Source organism: Balaenoptera ricei, chromosome 6 (assembly GCF_028023285.1).
Source record: "Balaenoptera ricei isolate mBalRic1 chromosome 6, mBalRic1.hap2, whole genome shotgun sequence".
Taxonomy (NCBI): Eukaryota; Metazoa; Chordata; class Mammalia; order Artiodactyla; family Balaenopteridae; genus Balaenoptera; species Balaenoptera ricei.
The window spans coordinates 101,994,123-102,004,722 of NC_082644.1; positions in this window are offsets into that span (position 1 = coordinate 101,994,123).

Genomic DNA, 10,600 nt, shown 5'->3' on the forward strand with positions numbered 1-10,600 from the left:
CAAGTGGCGCTTTCGTCCAGGCAGCTGCAGGGGAAAAGCCACCAGGTCAGCCGGTCCTGCGACGGTGTGAATGCACTTCGGTTGGGACTGAGGCAGAGCTGCGGTTGGGACCCGGAGAATGAGCTTTATCAACCATCTCGGGTTGCGCGTCTTACGTACACAAATCCCAGTGATACTTTTCTTTTATAGTTTAAATAATTATACACTAAACTTGTAGAAATTTTTACTACTGTGCAAGAATCTGTATTTAAGGAATGGATATGCCACATCTCAGAACACTGTCTCTCCTAGTGGGATCGCCCGAAGGCCTGATTCCAGCACAGTAGAGCTACGTATCTACGTTGAACAGTAACCTTGTATTGATGTATGTCACCTGTCCTGTGGTCGTTACCCATCTTAACGTCCTTCTTAATAATCGATGTTTGCTCAGTAATAAACGTTTATGATGCACAATTTTGTTGAGCATGGATCCATGACTGAAATAATAACACTACCGAGCATTTATTAAATGCCTTATACGTACGAGGTGCTTCCTGTGCATCAGCTCTGGTCCTGTCATTCCCTGAGTTATATATGATTCGTATTTATTTATATACTTATATGTGATTTAATTATATATTTATTTATGATTTATATATCAGACTCAGAAATGTTCAGTTACTTTATGTCTTTAGTTGAATTTCAGCGACTAAAGGCCTGTCAGATGCAAAGGTCCAGGTTCTTAAATCTCACACATTGTCTCTGCTCTGGAGGAAGGAATTCCTCTGAGACCAGCTCAGGGAGCTCAGTAGTCTGCTGACTACTTTTTTAAAAAATATTTATTTATTTATTTTTTGGCTGTGTTGGGTCTTCGTTTCTGTACAAGGGCTTTCTCTAGTTGCGGCAAGTGGGGGCCACTCTTCATCGAGGTGCGCGGGCCTCTCACTATCCCGGCCTCTCTTGTTGCGGAGCACAGGCTCCAGACACAAAGGCTCAGTAATTTTGGCTCACGGGCCTAGTTGCTCCGCGGCATATGGGATCTTCCCGGACCAGGGCTCGAATCCGTGTCCCCTGCATTAGCAGGCAGATTCTCAACCACTGCGCCACCAGGGAAGCCCTGACTACTTTAATCTAGATATAAAGTGAGCATTTTGGTAGTTGGCCAGGACAACTTTTCAGTTAAGAGACCTTTCTGAGTTCTGGCCGGACGAAAATGATGACTTGGATATATATATGGCTGACAGAACCTTAGGAGAATTTTTTGGTTTTAGGTTGCCTGACGAGACAATACAGAAACTAGGGCATAAGAAAACTCCAGTCTAAGTCCCAAATGGACATCCTGAACAAGCTTATTTAAGCTGAAAAGAAGAGTTCTACCCCAGAGCAACATTTTGTAATTTCCCAGTAAATTCAGCCTCCCAGGATTCGCAGAACATTATCAGGAGAAAGATAAATTTAACTTGCTGCTGATTGTTTTGCCCTTTATTTGGTGAGTGTGAGCTCTTGAACTCCCCTCTCTTCTCCTTGAGAGATTTTGGGACTTCAGTGTCACAAGAATTTTAACATATTAGTTAATAGTGGGTCAATTTACTTGGGTTCAAATCCCAGCTCTGACAGTTAATCATTTGATGCTTCAGTTCTATCATCTATAAAAAGGAAATAAAAATAAATGAGTGACCATTTCATATCCATTAGATGGCTACTATCGGAAAAAAAAAAAAAAAACCCAGAAAATAAAATAATGAGTGTTGGCAGAGAAATTGGAACCTTTGTGCATGTAAAATGATACAGCCACTAGTGGAAAACAGTATAATGGTTACTCAAAAAATTAAGGTTTTTTTGGGTTTATACACAAAAGAACTGAAAGCAGGGCCTCAAAGAGGTATGTAAACGTCCGTGTTCATAGCAGAACTATTCACGATAGCTAAGAGGTGGAAGCAACACAAATATCCTTGAACAGATGAATGAATAAGCAAAACGTAGCATATACATACAATGAAATATTATTCACCTTTTAAAAAGAAGGAAATTCTGATATATGCTACGGTGTGCAAGAACCTTGAGGATATGATGCTAAGTGAAATAAGCCAGTCACAAAAGGACAAATACTGTGTGATTTCACTTATATGAAGTACTTAGAGTAGCCACAATCATAGAGACAGAAATAGAAGGGTGGTTGCCAGGGGCTGGGGGGAAGGGGACAATGAAGAGTTGTTATTTAATGGGAATAGTGTTTCAGTTTTATAAAATGAAAAGAGTTCTGGAGATGAATGGTGGTGATGGGGGTAATTATGAAAGATCTGTGTTTTACTGGATATCTTGGTACTTGATCAGTAAGTCAGCTGATAAGTAGGTAGAGCCTACATATCTACTAGAGGAAAGTCCAAGACAAAAGGGATGCATGTGACAATCCTGTGGCACTGTTAACTGATAAGGAAATGTCAGGTAGCAGTCTGTGAAGTGCTTCCTCCTGAAGCCATTATGATTATTACAGACCTTCAGTATCAAGGTAGAGAGCTGAGAATAGTCCTCAGATTCCAGTTGGAGCCACCCTAACCCTCTTGTGCTATTTTATGATTAAATATTTATGGGAAATGCATTAAGCCAGACAGCCTTTAAAATCAACTGTGTAGGAACTTGAGACAATTACTGTATGACTTACCTATTGCTTGTAACAAATTGTCCCCAAACTTGGCAGTTTAAAACAACAAACATTTATTCTCTTACAGTTTCTGAGGAGCTGGAATCATGGCAGCATAGAGGGGTAGTTCTAGCCGAGGATCTTTTTTAAGGTTGCAGTCAAGATGCTAGCAGGGGATATAGTCATTCTGAAGCTCAACTACATGGAAGGATTTACTTGCAAGCTTACTCATGTGGCTGAGGGTACGAGGCTTCCATTCCTTACGATGCAGGCCTTCGCATAGGGTTGCTCATGACATGGCAACTCACAGCCAGAGCAAGTGATGTGAGAGTGATCAAGTCAGAAGCAACAGTATCTTTTATAACCTGATCTTGGAAGTGACGTACCAGTGTTTCTGCCATATACTGCGTGTCACACAGACCAACCTTGGTACACTGTGGAAGGGAACTATTACAAGGCTGTGACTACTAGGAGGTGGGATCATTGGGGACCGTTTTATCCATTCAGGCTGCTCCAGCAGAATACAATAAACTTGATGGCTTATAAACAACAGCAATTTATTTCTCACAGTTCTGGAGGCTGGGAAGTCCAAGATCAAGGTGCCAGCTTGGTTGGGCTCTGGTGAAGGCCCACTTCCTCATTCATGGATGGCTGTCTTTTTGCAGCAACCTCACATGGCTGCAGGGGTGAGGGATCTGAGTCTCATTTACAAGGGCATTAATCCCATTTATGAGGACTCCCACCTACATGACCTAATCACCTCACAAATGCCCCACCTCCAAAGGCCATCACATTGGGGATTAGGATTGAGGTAGGTGTGGGAGGGATACAAACATTCAGTCCAAAGCAGGGACCATCCTAGAAGCTGGCTACCACAACTATTGCTCAAACAAAATGTATTCTTACTTCAGATCCTATAATAGAAAATGAAGTGAACTTAGTCTAGGAGACTTTTTGCTACAAAAAGGGGCAGAATTGCCCACTGGCTAAGAGAGCAGCCTCTAGAACCAGACTCTCTGGGTTCAGATTCTTGCTTTGCCACTTACTGGGTGAACACTTAGACAAATTATTTCTCTGTTCCTCAATTTCCTCATCTGTGGAAAAGGGTAATAAAAGCATCCTCTACCATGATATGTCTGGTTGGACACAAGAGCATTTTCCACCTTATAGGAATACAAGGGAAGCTACCCTTGAAGGAGAAGTGGGTTTCAATTAAGTCAGGAGATAGGTGATTCGATGGTTTGGTTAAGGAGAATTTGCTTACCATGGAATGAAACCTCTAGAAACCTTAGGGGAATCTTTCATTGAATCTTTGCTGTATGCTAGGACTCTGCATGTATTATCTCAAGACCAGCCTTTGAGAAGGATACAATGATCATCTATCAATTTTAAAGATGTGGATACATTGAAACTTGTCCAAGATGCTACCATTTTTTGATTGCAATAGTGAACTAAACCACTACGTGCAGTTGTCCCTTGCGTTTATAACCATGGCCAAGGATAAGAATGTGAGGGAGGGGTTCCCTGGTGCAGATTGAGTCCCACTCCCTATGTGAAGTCAGGTCTAGACCATGGTTTGCAAGCCAAGTCTGTGTGGCACAGATACCAAGGCATTAGGCCACTCTGCTTCTTCACTCATGGGGGAAGGAAAAGAGGTGTCTTCTCAGGTGGGGCAAGGAGAGGAGGTCTGCAAGAAGGGGTGAGGGTTAGATTAGAAATGTTTTGTTTAACAGATTGATTGACTTTAAAAAAGTTACTTTTATTTTGCCACTGGTTTGTCCCTTTAATTAAATAGATTGAACCCTACTGTTTTTGGTGGGCTATGAAGAGGACTGACTACACTGCATTAAACCCCTCAGGGGGCCTGGCAGCCTAAGTGCCATGTAATGCTTCATGTCAGCTCCTTCTCATTTGGTCACCTCTAAGGGGCCAACTTCCTACTACATGCCAGTATCCTCAAAGTACCAAGAAGAGTGCTAAGCAGGTACACCTGCTGATTGATTTTTAAACCTAATGAAAGCTGAAATGTGCCCTTTTATTCATTTATTCAATAGATATTTAATGGAAGTACAAACTGAATGATTTGTCCTTGTCTATAGGATGCTTTTAAGTGTGCAGGCCAGAATCTCACTTTTGTTTTTTCACTGCTTTAAAAGCTGATCTAATCCTTTAGTCAAATAATGCTTTGTGGGCTCTCACTGTGTGCCGCTAATATGCTCTTCAGCAGTACTATTCCATTAAAGTTCAAGGTGTTTGTTCTTCTTAAACTACTGCACTAACACTGTTAACTACTCCCCAGGTTCAGTGCCATCTATAAATTTAACGTATTTGTTGAAAGACTCTTATTTGAGATCATTAATGATAAAATGCCAGCCCTATGCTTCTCCAAATCCCCTAGCATTCTTCCAGTTCCTGTAAAATTAATTAGTACCTTTAATTTACTACCCTTGGGCCAATTTTATTCAACTCTGACTTTAGGAAAGGATTGCATTCCTATTGTAACTGGAGACAAAGGCATTTGTGGTCAGGACCTAATCCTGAACCCTGGAACCTGTAAATGTTACCTTATATGGGAAAAGGGTCTTTGCAGATGTGATTAAGGATCTTGAGGTGGGGAGATTATCCTGGATTATCCAGGTGAGGCCTGGATAATCACAAATGTCCTTATAAGAGAGAGGAAGAGGGAGGTTTGACATAGGCAGAAGAGAAGATGGTGTGATCAGAGGCAGAGACTGGAGTGATGCAGCCACAAACCAAGGAATGCTGGCAGCTCCCAGGAGCTGGAAGAAGCAAGAACATTCTCGCCTCCTTAATTTCAGCACAAACTGATTTTGGACTTCTGGTCTCCAAAACTGTGAGAGGATAAATTTCTGTTGTTTAAAGGTACCAAGTCTGTGGTCATTTGTTACAGCTGCCACAGGAAACTAATATTGAATACATTACTTTTCACAGCTCACTCAGAGCACGTGTGAGAGTACTTGAGAAACAAATGCTGGAAAGACTTTTGTCTGGGTTGCATTTTAATGAAATATTTCAGGCTTACAAAAATCTATAACTAATAATATAATAGATAATGTGGAACTTACTACCTGGCCTAAAAAACAAAACATTTCAAGTACATTTGAGTTCTCCCAGGCACCCTTCCCCCACCGTGCTCCTCTCGCTCCACCTCTGAGGTAAGCCACTTTCCTGAATTTAGTTGTCATTGCTCCAGTACATATCTTTAAACTTTTGCTACATTGTATCCCTAAGATATATTAAATTGTTTTAAAATTTTATAAAAATGTTGATATTCTATCTGATATATATATTCTTTTGCAGTTTGCTTTTTTTGTTAACTATCTGAGCTGTTTCCTTGAGTGTTTTCTACATGTAAAGTACCATATTGGGCAATGTGGATGATACTAGACAAATCAGACAGGAAGATTTTGCACCAACATTATCCTGTTAAAAGAGCTACAAATGTAATCTCTTACAGTATTTTCCCATTGTTTTAAAGGAAGGTTCCTGCTCAGTAATGTCAACCCAAAAAACGCAGAAGGCTGCAAATAAGAAAAGAATGTATTTGGGGTCTTAAGAATTGCAATTCTGGAGACACAGATTTGGGTAAAACCAAGAGTGTTCTGGGGAAGAGAAAGTGTCAGGGGCTTATAAAGGCAAAAGCCATGAGGCTCTACTCTGATAGAAGAAAGGAAATATTTGTCCTTAAGGGATGGCTGTCACAAGTTACTTTAGGGTAAGGGTGTGGTAAATATCTTGAGTTTCTGAACATTGGGCAGATGTTCTGGATGTCTGTGTTAAGACAATAAGTGGTCAAAAGGTCAGATTCCTTCTGGGCTGAGATGTGCATAAATCACATTTCCTCAGGGGCCTTCCAGCTACATTTTATTTATTTATTTAATTGTTTTTAGGCTGAACCACGTGACTTGCGGGATTTTAGTTCCCCGACCAGGGATCAAACTTGGGCCCCCTGGTAGTGGAAGTGTGGAGTCCTAACCACTGGACAGCCAAGGAATTCCCCTGGCAGTATTTTAGAGAAGTCTCTTAGCAATACTGACTCCATTTTGATTTTTCTTTCACAGTATCTACCATCTACTACCTAAATATGTGACTATAGCTTTGAATTAATAACATGCCTGTCTCTCTTGCTACACTGTGGTTTATTTTAAGCATATGATTCTCCCAGGGCATTTTAAAAACATTGTTTTATTATTTTGAGAAATCTTTTAATTGGCAACAATAGGAATGATCGTTTTCTATATTTTACTCCTAACACCTGTAAATCAACACAAGTCCTACTTACCTTTACAAGATTTTCAAGGTAAATATGATATTTCTCAAAATTAAGAATTATTTACAACTTAATCACGCAAGAAAACACACACAAAACTAATACATTCAAATCAATGTTAAATTTTATGTGACCCTGATGTTTTGGCAAACTTGGTCACTATTCACAGTGTGAGGAGGATGCCCTTAGCAACAGCATGCATTTCTTTCATTTTGCTTGCCTCTCCCACCAGTTTTCTCTACTCAAGATTGTAAACTTTCATCTGCATGGCGCTGTGTGAAGTCATTTGGCTTTCAGTCGGCCCAGTACTACCCTTAGGCTCAAGCAAAAGGGGCTGCTTCCCCCACATATTAGAGGGTCTTGCACAAAACACACATGTACACATACACACACACACACTTGTTAAGGAACAGATGAGAACCTCTGTCACTTGGCACTGGCCCAGCATAACCTAGAACCTTGAATATCTGCTCCTAACACTACTCAGGCCCGATGGAAACACTTCATATCTCTTGCCCTCTGCTCTTAAAGCAAAAGGCAGCTGGGTTGGAATGCTGTAAAAGTTTTTGGGTTATGCACCCATTGAGGTCTGGGTTGGGTAGAAACCCAGTCTTCCTCCTGTGTGTCTCCTTTGCACTACTATCACACTCACAACCCTCTGACACCAGAGGTGGGGGATAGTTCCACACAATTCTGAGGCACCAGCTGAGCGTCCTACAGTCTAACTCAATTCTGACACCATCCACCTGGAGACAGCGTTAAATCCTACAGGGTGAGGGCTCGGGCCCCTGAGACTGCCCACCCCCACTTCACATGTCAACCGCAGGCTGTAGATCCTCAGGTTACCCACAACTTCTGTCTGACTTGGCGACAAATTGGAAGTTCCCATGACCTCCTTTCCACTTGGATTCGATTATATGCTAGAACGACTCACGGAACTCAGGGAAACACTTATGTCTAGCAGTTCATTAAAGGATATGATAAAGGATACAGATGAACAGCCAGATGAAGACACACATGTGGCGAGATCTGAGAGGGCCCCAAGTGCAGGAGCTTCTGTCACTGTGGAGTTGGGGTGTGTCACCGTCCTGGTATGTGGAGGTTCACCAACCTGGAAGTTCTCCAAACCCCATACTTGGGGATTTTTGTGAGACTTCATCATGTAGGCAGGATGGATCATGAACTCCATTTCCAGCCCCTCTCCCCTCTCTGGAGACTGGGGAATGGGGCTGAAAATTCCAAGCTTTTGATCATGACTTGGTCTTACTGGTGGTGATTAGCTGCCATTCAGGAGCCATCCAGGAGCCCACCCAGAACCGCCTCATTAGAACAAAAACTACTCCTGCTACCCAGGAAGTTCCAGTGGATTTAGGAACCCTGTTTCAGAAGCCAGGGTCAAAGGCCAACTATTAGAACAGAAGAGGTTCCTAATGTTCTTTTTTTTTTCTTTTAAATATTTATTTATTTGGTTGCACTGGGTCTTAGTTGCAGCAGGCGGGCTCCTTAGTTGTGGCATGTGAACTTAGTTGCGGCATGTGTGTGGGATCTAGTTCCCTGACCAGGGATCGAAGCCGGGCCCCCTGCATTGGGAGCATGGAGTCTTAGTCACTGCGCCACCAGGGAAGTCCCCTAATGTTCTTAACACTTAGGAATTCACAAGAGTTTCAGGGGCTCTGTGCCAGGAATGAGGTGGGGAGTGGAAGGCAGAAACCAACATATATTTTTCCTATTTTCTCATCAAGGTCAAAAATGGACACTGCTTTTTAGTGCAAGGAAGAGTTGAGCAGCAGAAGTACTTAGGTAAGAGAAAAAACTAATTATTCTAAATGCTTCCTCTCAGATCAGATGAATTCAATAAATTCTTGAACAACCAACAATTTTTCTCTTTAGTGCTGAAAGTCCATTTTCTTGCTTTTCTTCTTATTCTCATTTGTGATTCTGAAGTTGCTCATGAATTAGTACATTTGGACTCGTGACTGAGGAACATTTCTGCAATATTAAACAATTGATTTTCCTTTCATTTGTATATATGTCTGTTTATATGTACCATGAGTGAAGCATAATACTGATTCTTTACTGTATGACTCTAGATATTGCTTTAAGAGATGGTAAAAATTGCAATATAAGTGATAATTTATGATGAAATTAAAATTTATTCTAATATTCTATGATAATAATTTATCATATATATCCCTATTTCAGTGTTTTAACATGATATATAAAATTTGTGATTTATTTCTGAATCTAAATATTACTTTAAGAATTAATTGGCAATTTCAGTTGTTGTTTACTTACCAAAGAACACATTTTCTCTAAATTAAAAGTAATAAAAAGCTATCTAAGAGGTACGATCACTTAAGAAACTTTGTCCAATTTGACATTACTGTTGTTTAATTAATCAAGGAAGCCGTTAGACTGAGGTGGCTCTAATGCTGTGACAAACCCAAATCTAAGCCTGTAAATAACTCAAGGTTATGAAATTGAACAACCAGTCACTAAGAGCCAAGTAGGCTTTATGCTATAGACAATCCATCATTTCTTTACTTTACTTCCACCCTTTCTCTACAAAAGTCTCTCCCCAGCTCCTGTCCGTGGAGCGCTCCTAACCACTTCTGGTTTGGCACTGCCTGCTTCAAATTGATTTTTCCTCAAATAAACTCTTAAAATTTTTAATATGCCTTAGTTTATCTTTGAACACACCATTTATGTGAAAAATCTTATAATCTTATAATGTAAATAATTATTTTGCTGCTATCAAGGCAAGAAAAATAAATTTTATGAACTGTTTATGTGTCAATATTTATTTTATCACTCATACCAAATATCAACAGACCACCCAGACATGAAAAATAAAGTTAGTTGTCTTTGATATTTAGCCAACTTTCAGTCATTTCAAAGCCATAGCTTTACACATATTTGTTAGCTGGATGTATAACTTTTAAATATTTAGACATATGGAATGTAAGCCCGCATCTGTACACTGGTTCAGGCCCCACAGATGCTCAGATGGGCCTGACTGGGCACAAGTTTCCATGTATTAAGACTGTTGCTATTCATTTGTCATTAACGTAAGGAAATTGATGTTGAAATATTTGGTAGTTTCTTGATCTTAAACAAACGTAAATATAGGGAACTGATATCTTTTTCATTAGTCAATTAAATGGTGGTCATCCAGACAACTCAGAATATGCTATGTTATGTTTTATATTCAGAATGTATTCAGAATATTAAAAAAACTTAAGATCATCCTCAAAATGAAGATGCTGGGAACATATAAGTTCCAGTGAAAATACACATTATACATACAGTTATTAGCAAAGGGACACATAATTCTGAAGTGTAAAAAAAAATTCTAATAAGAAGTAATATTGAAATTTTTTCTAAAATTGTAAATGCTTCTGTAGTGTGCCTCAAAATATATGACATGAATTCAACTTTGCTTGTTAACACGTGTCTCAAGACACGTCTGACAAAAGTGAAGCTAGGACAAAAAGGAGTGGGGGGAGCAGAGCCGTAAGGTAGACGTCTAGGATTGTGCCTGAAAATTGTCTTTGTTGCTGTTGTGTAGCATATAAATATAATTTGAAATAAAAAGTGATACGTGATAAAGTCTTTTTTTTTTTTTAAGTGCTAAGGCCTGTTAATTGGGGTATAATGGAGGTGTTTTTTTTTTAATGTTTATTTATTTA